Below are 11295 nucleotides of genomic sequence, written 5' to 3' on the forward strand. Positions count from 1 at the left end.
AGGAGGAGATCACACCAAAGAAAACAGCAAGGAAAAAGGTAGGGAGTGGGCAGACCTCAGATATCCTGCCACTGGACAACCTCTTAGGCTGCCCCTCCTTTTCAGAGACTAAGCATCACTTTCCTCATGCCTGAAACTATTCAAACTTTTCACTTACCAGAGAGCAATTAACACTGATGTATAGGATTCCTTTAAAGAGGGACTAAGAGGAGAGGGGCCAGGGGGTGATGGGACCAGTCAGAGCTACCTTCCAGACATAAGCATGAGCCCCCAGCTCCTGAGCTCTGGAAGGGAATCTGCCACCTATCACCTCAAAACACTTTCCCTAAAATAGCACTGTAGCACTGTCCTCCCACTGATCATTGATTTGCTGGAGCAGGCACCAGTAACTTATCTATTATGAGACTTGTTTTTACTGTTGTTGGTATACCAAATACACCCTGGAGAGCTTGCCAGACTCTCCCATGTGAGTGGGATACTCTCGGTAGCCTGCCAGGCTCTCCGAGAGGGGCAGAGGAATCGAACCCGGGTCGGCCGCATGCAAGGCAAACGCCCTACCCGCTCTGCTATCACTCCAGCCCTTCCCTAAAATATGTGCTCTAAAATAATGACTTTCTGAGAAAAAAAAAAGGGAATGCCCTGCCACAAAGGCAGGAGGGGTGAGGGGTGATGAGGTTGTGGGGTGGAGGACTACTGGGATCATTGGTAGTAGAGAATGGGCACTGGTGGAGGGATGCATACTCAATCATTGTATAACTGAAACCCAAGCAAGAAAGTTTGTAAGTCTGCAACTATACCTCATGGTGTTTCACTAATAAAAATTAAATAAATAAATAAATAAATAAATAAATGACTTTCCCCTAAAATAAATGCCCGTTCCGGCTAAAATAAATGTCCTAAAGAAGAGACCTCAACTCTCTCTGCCTCAGGCAAGCCTCAGTCAAGCACTCTCAGAAATTAGTTACTGGACTCTAAACTATAGGCTTCTAAGAATTTGTCTCCCAGACACCAAGAAATCCCCCCTGGAATATTGCTGCTGGCTTCTCTTTGAGCTCAGAGAGATCCTTCCAGAACAGTCACTTTTATGGAACCTGAACAATTTCAGTTATGGAAGTTATTCTCCCAAGAGGAGCTCTTCTGGGTTAGCATCTGCCTCCTGTTTGCAGCCCCCTCTGTGATAACCCATTCCAAATACTTGCCAGAGTTGTACTGATTCTTACAGAAGAACCAGGATTCGCTGCGGGCTTTTTTCCTTTCCCAAGAGAGAACCCCTGATGTTTAAATCGCCACTTTGTCTCTTCTGCCAAAAACCAGCACCACCAAACATGTATGAGATGCACTGCACCCATCCCCAGATTATAGAGGAGAAAACAGGACTCAAAAATATCAAGTGGGAGGCGAGGCTGGAGTGATAGCACAGCGAGTAGGGCATTTGCCTTGCACGTGGCCAACCTGGGTTCAATTCCCAGCATCCCATATGGTCCCCTGAGCACCGCCAGGAGTAACTCCTGAGTGCAGAGCCAGGAGTAACCCCTGTATATCACCAGATGTGACACCCCCCACCCAAAAAAAAATATCAAGCGTCCTGCATCACTGGCAAAGGCAAAGTGAAACAAGCCCCAGAGCATCTGACTCTGGAGAAACCCACACTAGCTTTACCCCTACTCTTTCAAGAACAAAAATGAAAATCCCTCTTCTGGAGAGAGAAAAATCAAGCTGTCAAAACCAACTGTGATTCCTTTTCCCTATCACCTGCTATGGCCTTTCTTACCTTTGATAGGACTCACAGGTCCTTCCCCAATTCAGAAGACTGAGCCGGGTGGTTCAAGGTAGGGTTTGGGGGGACCCGAGGAACAGGCATCTTCAGCACCTGCTGTTCCAAAGTCACAGCAGTCACCAGAGCCCCCATTAAAAGGGTCTGGAAATTCACTTTCCTGGGCACTCCAGGCAATTAGAAGTCCAGGGGCAAAGGGATTTGCCACTATGTTGGCTCCTCTAATCAGGCCCTAAGCTTCTAATTAGGCTGCTCAGACTCCCAGCGGGAGGATGCCTTCAGAAAAGAGCCCCCCCTCCCCCCCTCAGAAAGTTACTATCCTCACTTCCTCCCCACTCAACCTCTGTCCTGTGTGGCAGCCCCCAGCATCCTTCCAACTCACTGGGGATCCAGGCAGAGAGACCTCGGCATTCTGCTCTCTGGGAAAATGTCACGCACACTTTCTGCCCAATCTCTGGGGGCTGGAGCGATAGCACAGCGGGTAGGGCGTTTGCCTTGCACGCAGCCAACATGGCCGACCCGAGTTCGATTCCTCCGCCCCTCTCGGAGAGCCCGGCAAGCTACCGAGAGTATTCGATATGCCAGACACAGTAACAACAAAGTCTCCAATGGAGACGTTACTGGGCCCGCTCGAGCAAATCGATGATCAACGGGAGGACCTTTACTTTACTTACTCCTTTCTGGAGTACAAATGAAACAGGCCCCTCTAGGAAGCCCCCTGCCTGCTCACTCCTGCTCTCTATTAAAATGTCTACAACAATGCCTGGTGTGTTATATGAATTCGATCTATGTTTGATCTATTAAGTCCTCAGTGCTGTTTTAGGAGGTAGATGTGATTATAGTTCTCTCTGCCAGTGGGCAAAGGGAGACTCGAAAGCCTGCAAGGTAATAATGGGGAAAGCAAAGATTGGGAGTGGGGGAGACTGTCTTCCCAGACACCCTCCTGATCTATGTGATGTCAGTTAGGTGACAAACTTAACTAATTTTCAAATAAATTTTGAAATGTGGACAATGACACAAAATATGAGACATTTAAGTCACTGCTGTCACAGCACTCTGATAAGCAGTCCTTGGAGAAAAGTCACCAGAGTGCGATTATTTAGCGTACAAGGTCTGGCAGTAGATGGCTTGGCTTCCAATTCTCTTTTGGCCCTGTGAATTCCAGTGAGTGATATTTATCTCTTCTCCGTGCCTGCCCCTTCATTTGGACATGGGACATAAAGATTTGCCTCTAAACATCTAGAACAGGGCTTGTCACTATCCTTTCAGGATTTTTTCCTAAGAACTTTGACAGACTTGTAACACTTAGTATCAAAGATCATAAATTGTTTTATACTCTTCTATTGGGATGAATTATCCAAAAATGTACTTAACTGTTATAAAATTACTCAAGTAACTCTGGGAACTGGTGATACCTCTTGGGAAACTTGTCACATTTCAGAGTTTGAAAACTATCTCCTTAACCATGGACCCTAATAATCTGGGCAACCACAGGAAAATAAAAACACACTCCCAAAGTTACCACAGAACTGACAAGATAGCCCCACTTCTAATAGACCACATGCCCTTCAACAATCTCAAGAGTAGTCATGACAACCTGGAGGCAAAAGAGAACCTAAATTTTCTGGAATGGATATTCTCAGAACTCTTGGGTAAAAGATTAAAACATATATATATATGTATATATACATATATATGTATATATACACATATATGGGCTGGAACGATAGCACAGCGGGTAGGGCATTTTGCCTTGCCTGCGGCCGACCCAGATTCAAGTCCTCCATCCCTCTTGGAGGGCCTGGCAAGCTGCGAAAGTATCCTGCCCACAGGGCAGAGCCTGGCAAGATCCCCATGGCATATTCGATATGCCAAAAACAGTAACAAGTCTCACTATGGAGACGTTACTGGTGCCTGCTAGAGCAAATAGATGAACAACGGGAGGACAGTGCTACAGTGCTATATATATATATATATATATATATATATATATATATATATATATCTGCCCCTCTCGGAGAGCCTGGCAAACTACCGAGAGTATCTTGCCTGCGCGGCAAAGCTGGCAAGCTACCCGTGACATATTCAATATGCCAAACACAGTAACAACAAGTCTCAAAATGGAGATGTTACTGGGCCCTCTTGAGCAAATCGATGAACAACGGGAGGGCAGTTGACAGTTGAATATATATATATATATATATATATATATATGTACCTGAGTCATATATGAATGAGACATCTTTCTCATCTTGACAAAGGGAATTGAAACAGATTAATTTAGAAAAAAGTATCACTAAAGAGGTGACATTTCTCACTGCCATACCCAGGACCGTGTTATATAACTCTGAGCCTTTATGATTCCCTGGGAAGTCCCTTCTGTTCACTCAGTCCCTTAATCAGGGCTTTGGTTTCCTCTCATTGTTTTACTGATTACTGCTCATGTAGAGGAAAATTGTTGATATCTATGTATGCCCTTTTGCCTGGAAATCCTGATAAATCAACATCTAATAAGCATTGACTCATTATTTCAAGTTTTCAATATAGATAAAATGTTTTATATATGTATCTTCTCTCCTTTTTTGGCTCCATATTTTATTTTATTAAAGAAAAGAAAATACCTGAGATTTTTGCCTCTAAACTGGATGTTTTTATTAAGGTACTGTAATATATGGGCTGGAGCGATAGCACAGTGGGTAGGGTGCTTGCCTTACACACAGCCGATCCAGGCTGACCCCGGTTCAATTCCTCCACCCCTCTGGGAGAGCCCGGCAAGCTACCAAGAGTATAGCACCCACACGGCAAAGCCTGGCAAGCTACCCGTGATGTATTGGATATGCCAAAAACAGTACCAACTCTCACAATGGAGACGTTATTGGTGCCCGCTCAAGCAAATTGATGAACAAGGGGAGCACAGTGCTACAGTGCATGACTACTGTAATGTATAAATTTATTCATGGTAGAGTTTCAAAAATACAGTGTTCCAACATCAATCCCATCACCAGTGTTCACTTCCCTCCAATCATATCCCCAGATTACTTCCCACTCCCAGCCTGTCCTCATGGCAGGTACATTTTTAAGTTAAGTTTGATTTTTGTCTGTGTTATTGGCTCTGTATGTATGTATATTTATACATACACCACACCTCTATAGTGCTGAAGTGCCAAGGTCCCTAACCTTGTCCCTGTTACCTTCATTTCACTTCTTCTTACTTTCCCCCTGTATTTCTTTCCTTCCCTGTTTCTCATTTCTTTAATCTAACGTCATAGGCAATCTAGGTATTTCCTGTTTTTCTACATGCCACATATAAGTGAGATCATCCAGTATTTGCCTTTCTTCTCACTCACTTCACTTAACACGACATCCTCCAGTTGCATCGAGTTGTTGCAATATTCATGATCTCATCTTTCCTTACATCTTTACATCTGCATAGTATTCCATTGTGTATATATACCACACCCTTTATTATCCACTCATCTGTCATGGGACATCTGGGTTTATTCCTCATACTAGCAAGTACTAAGTATGGCAATGAATAATGGTGTGCATAAGTCCTTTTAAGGGAATGGTTTTCTTTTTTTTTTTGTATCCTGGTGATGATACTAAGAAGTGGAATTGTTGGATCATATGACAGCTCTATTCTTACTTTTCTGAGAAACCTTCTTCTTTTTTTTTTTTGATGGGTGAAGCTGAAAATTTTTTTCTTTCTTTTTTTTTTTTATTAGTGAAACACCATGAGGTACAGTTGTAGACTTACAAACTTTCATGCTTGGGTTTCACTTATACAATGATCGAGTACCCATTCTCCACCACCAATGATCCCAGTAACCCTCCCACCCCCCCCACCCCATCCCTCCACCCGACCCCACCTCTGTGGCAGGGCATTCCCTTTTGCTCTCTCTTTCCTTTAGGGTGTTGTAGTTTAGGAGTTGATTCAGACAACATCATCACCAGCAATGCAAAAGAGTTCCTTTTTCACCACTGTCACTGTCACTGTCACTGTCCTCCCATTGTTCATCAATTTGCTCTAGCGAGCACCAGTAACATCTCACAACAAATTGTGAGACTTGTTACTGTTTTTAGCATATCGAATACGTCACGGGGAGCTTGCCAGGTTTTGTCGTGCAAGTGAGATACTCTCGGTAGCTTGCCAGGCTCTCCGAGAGGAGTGGAGGAATTGTGGGTAGGGCATTTGCCTTGCACGTGGCCCACCCGAGTTCGATCCCCAGCATCCCATATGGTCCCCCAATCACTGCCAGGAGTAATTCCTGAGTGCAGAGCCAGAAATAACCCCTGAGCATTGCTGGGTGAAAAAAAAGGGGAAAAAAACTATATGTGCTATATAGCTTGGGGTCAGAGAGATTTATCAAAGGGTTTGTTTTATAAGGGGGAGCCACATGGTCCACCAGGAACTGCCAGGTATCACCCCGAGCTCCAGCCAGTCAAAACTAGTACAGAGCACAACTGAGAAGTGCCCAAAAATTAAAAAGAAATTTTAGGGGTTTTTTTTCCCTTTTAGGTTCTACCTGACTCTGCTCAGGACTTACTCTAGGTTCTGAGCTCAGGAATTACTCCTGATGGTGCTTGAAGGACCCTACGAGGTACCGGAAAACATATTGGGGAAGGCCACAAGCAAGACAGGCACCTTGCCCATTGTGCGATCTCTCTGAACCCCCCCCCCAAAATTTTTTTTTGTTAAGTATTTTTAGGTCATTAATTTTTTTTTATTTTCTTATTTTAGGCACCCTGATGTACAATACTACTAATGATGAACATTCTAACGATTATGTTCCAAGATCATACCCCCACCAGAATGTAGCCCAAACAACTTCCATCATTCCCAATTTAGTAAATTCTGTTCTGTAGACCAGTTCTCAGTTTCTGTTGTCTTTGGTCATTTGCTATTACCTTACTATGTATCTTTAAATCCCATATATGAGAGAGATCATTCTGCATCTGCCATTCTCTTTCTTTTTTCTGACTTTATTCAGTGTGAAATTCTCTAAATCTATCTATGTAGCATAAAATTGCCTGATTTCATTTTTTCTTGTAGCCAAATAACATACTCTGTATATAAATTGTAGTTTCTTTATCCATTCATCTTTTCTTGGGCACTTGCATTATTTCCAGATTTTGGCTAGAGTGAATAGACTAAAAGTGCTATTTCTTATCTCCACATGTAATGGATAAAAATTATATCCCAAATAGTTCTCTCCAATTAGTATCTGAGCCTTTTCCACCCTAGTGAGATATGGGGACATATTTGATTTAAATTCCACTCCATCTCATTATTTCCCAGAAACGCCTGCTATTCCTCACAGGTGCTCTAGTGTTGAGTCACCATTTTGTACTCCCAGTACAATTGTACTCCGTTGCCACTGAGAGCTCTCCATAGGATATCTGCTTCTGTGCCAAATTCCTCATCTTCCAACCTACTCCCACATCCATCATTACCCACCAATGCAGCTAGATGGAAATGGTCTTTCGTATCAGCTACCGTGTGCATAATATCATCATCCACCACCTATCCTTCAGGAAGAGTCCTTCTTTCTTTATGGTGGCAGGCTTATCATAATGTGTTCTTGATGGGGATATTTTATATACCTGAACCTTTTTGGAGATCTGTTTAAATATTCCTCAGGAGAATTCTCTAGCTTCCTGTAGAATTTCATGTACTTCATCAACTTCAGCCATACAGAAGCCAAGAACTAAAAGCAGATGTACATATAGGGGTAAGTCTTACATGTGAACCACCAAAATATTCTACTAGACTTAAATTACTTTGGTCATTAGGGTATTTTCAGTACAATGACCAGGAAATAACATTGCTTTGATCATAATTGCTTGTTGGGCACTGCAATTATTTTCTTGGAGTAAGTTTTCAAAAGCATAACTATGGGAATCTTTAAAAGGGCATCTTCACATTTAAGTGCCTTCAAAAAAGTTAACAACCCTGAATTCAAAATGTATTCTTTCACACCACAGTGAAAGAAGTTGTTTCAATATTAGCTTCTGATAGTATAGATGCTGTGCTGTCTCTCTTAGCTATTTGGTGATTATGAAAGCAAAAAGTATCTCAGAACTAAATTAATTGTTCTGCTTATTTCTTGTAATAATAATTGTACATGTTTTATCTGCCATATAAATTTCTTATTTGGTAAATTTAACATTTATATCCTTTGCTTGTTTTTTATTGAGATTTTGACTTTCTGACTGAATTACAGAAAACAGTAAGAATATTTCCTGTAATTTGTTTGACAAGTATTTATTTAGGGTCCCTATGTGTCAGGAACCATTATTGGCACTGGAGATATAGCAATGTATAAGGCAGGTGAAATTACTGACCTTGGAACTTATATCTTAGAAAACAACAGAAAATAGAAATAGAGATGGGTATGTGATGAAAACTTTGGAGTAGTAGCCAAGGAAGGATACCTCTCGAAGTAGATAAATTCTCTTTGATTTCATTTACATTGGGACTTGGTGAAAAAACAAGACAGGAAAGCATCTTATATGAGCTTTCCAGACTGGGCAAGTGCAAAGGGGCTGAAGCAGGAATAATCTGCACTTTCATGGAGCAGAGAACAGCGGGAAATGAAGAAGGGGTGGGGGGGAGGCAGTGAGCAAGTCACATAGGATCACAAAGATCAGTTTTTAATCTGGTCTTTTTTTTTTTAATCTAACAGGATTTTTTTTTTATTCAAGTGCAATTGACAGCTAATGGAGAGGCATTTGGAGGATGTTTTATTTCTTTTGCAAATATTGTCTTATACTTGCAGTACCACTATACAATGGAGAGATTTTAAAGGGAAGTAAAAAAATATACATATTAGGTTGATTTAAAACAATTTATCCAGATTCTGTATGGAACATTGATTAAATACAGGCAAGAAAAAAATTAAACTTCTTAACTATCTAAAAGGCCAGACATGATAAGTGAGGAGAAGTAAATCCAACTATCCATCTAGACAGACAAAAGGGAGGGAGAGAAAGAGAGAGAGAGAGAGAGAGAGAGAGAGAGAGAGAGAATGAGAAAGATGAAGGGGGTTGCAGCATGTAATTCATTGTAGTGCACATGGCAAATCAGCACATACTCTATTTTTATGCTATTTATCTCTTCAGCTTGACCTAGATGATCCCAACCAATTGGTGGTGGGGAATGCAACAAAGTTAAAGTTAATAAATTTAACTTGGGTGGCTTAAAAGTAAATCCAGGGTCCTGAGCGATAGTGTAGTGGGTAGGGTGTTTGTCTTGCATGTGGTCAACCTGGGTTCAATCCCAGACATCCCCTATGGTCCCTCAAGCACCTCCAGGAGTGATCCCTGGATTGTAGAGCCAGGAATAAGCCCAGAGTACTGCTGGGTGTAGCCAAAAAAAGAGAAACCAAAGAAAGTAAATCCAATAGGACATGCCTTCCATGGATATTGGAGATAGCCTTTCCATATTTTATTTTCTTTATATATTTTTTCTTTTGGAGGTCACTCTCAGGGATGCTCAGAGATTATTACTTGGTAATTACTCCTGGCAGTGCTCAGGGAACCATATAGGATGCTGAAGATTGAACCCTGGAGGATCACATTCAAAACAAATGCCCTACCCACTGTACTATCACTCAGGCGATATTTGTAACATGATGGCATGGCATGTGAAATTTTTTTGTCTACGAAACACATTTTAATGGCTCTTTCAGTATTTGGGGTTTTTTAAAGGAAAAGTTTTCACTCTGAATTGACAAAGGTTTACCTGTATTTTTTCATATTTTTTTAAATATTTGCTGTGTTTGAAATTGATGTATTAATATAAGCTGTGGGAAACTTTGAATTTCTCCTCCCACAAGTTAACCAATTATTCCACTTTTGTTAGTTGAATAATTTCATTCTCCACTGATGTAAAATATCCTTTAATTCTATATGCAAATAGTGAAATTAAAAAATATTGATTTTGTTATGGAGTTGTATGAATTTCTTCCCATATCTTGACATTAACTCATTGTCCAGCATATGGTTTGCATAGACTATAGAGTGTCCTAGTGATCCTGTGAATGTAACCAGCAGAAACTTCTCTAAGTGTTCCCTGACAAAACCTCATAGCTACATCTCTCTGGAGTTTGCTCTCAGTCAGGGATCCACATCTGGCAGAAATGGCTGCTGCTTCTGCTTCTTCTTTGTCTTCTTCTTCGTCATCTTCTTTCTTCTTCTTTTCTTCTTCATCTTCGTCTTCTTTATTCATCATCTTCTTCTTGTTTCTTCTTATTCCTCTTCTTTCTTCTTCTTCTTCTTCTTCTTCTTCTTCTTCTTCTTCTTCTTCTTCTTCTTCTTCTTCTTCATCTTTGTCTTCTTTCTTCTTTTCTTCATCATCTTCGGCTTCTTTCTTCATCATCTTCGTCTTCTTTCTTCTTCATCATCTTCGTTGTCTTCTTCGTCGTCATCTTCTTCTTTGTCTTCTTCATTGTCTTCTTCATCTTTTTCTTTCTTTTGTCGTTGTCTTCATTGTCTTCATTATCTTTGTCTTCGTTGTCGTCGTCTTTGTTGTCTTCGTCATCTTCGTCTTCTTCATCTTCTTCCTCTTCCTCTTCTTCTTTCTCTTCCTCTTCTTCCTCTTCTTTCTATCACTCTTTCTCTTTGGGGGCATTATGGCTATAATACAGGTACTGAATAGTTGTCACATATATCTCTTTACCTCCTTTCAGCACTCAGTTCTAGTCCAGCATGACCATTTTCAACTATTATTGTCATAGTTGATATTGTCATAGTTGGTCCCATCCTATCCTAATTGACCTCCGCCCCACACACATTTATGATCAGCTTCCAACTGTGAACAAGTCCTCATGTTATGTTTTTTATATCCCACAAATAAATGTAATCATTCTGCCTGATCCTCTCAAAAGTCAAACTTCAAAAAAAGTAAAGTTTAGACAAAAAGCTTAACATTTATAATAACAGAAACACTAATAACCATACAATAGATCCAAACACTTCACAAACTGATGAAAAGGGGGAAAGTAATAAACGCTGTGCAATTATTCACATTCACTAAGAGATATTTAGTGGAATATTTACATGTTTCTCTACCTTTCATCTTACCTTGACTCAAGTCACTCTACCCTTTATACCATCCTAGGAAATACTTTACAGTTCAAAGACTGCCTACCACACACAATTTCAAAAAGTATTTAATATATGAAATGATCATAAAGAATGTCCAAAAATAGACTAGAATATAGACTTCCTTGTGCTGACAAAAGTCCTGATCTGTAACTACCACCCTTTTTTATAAAAAAAAAATTCTCTGTCAAAAGATACAGTGACCAAAATACAAAGACAATCTACAAAATGGGAAAGGATATTCACCCAATACCCATCTGATAAGGGTACATCAAGGATACACAAAGCACTGGTTGAACTCCACAAGAAGAAAATATCCAACCCCATCAAAAAAATGGAGTGATGAAATGAACAGAAACTTTGTCAAAGAAGAAATCTGAATGGCTAAAAGGCACATGAGAAAAAGCTCTACATCA

The sequence above is a fragment of the Sorex fumeus genome, unplaced genomic scaffold (assembly GCF_029834395.1).
Source record: "Sorex fumeus unplaced genomic scaffold, SorFum_2.1 ptg000007l, whole genome shotgun sequence".
In the NCBI taxonomy this organism is placed as follows: Eukaryota; Metazoa; Chordata; class Mammalia; order Eulipotyphla; family Soricidae; genus Sorex; species Sorex fumeus.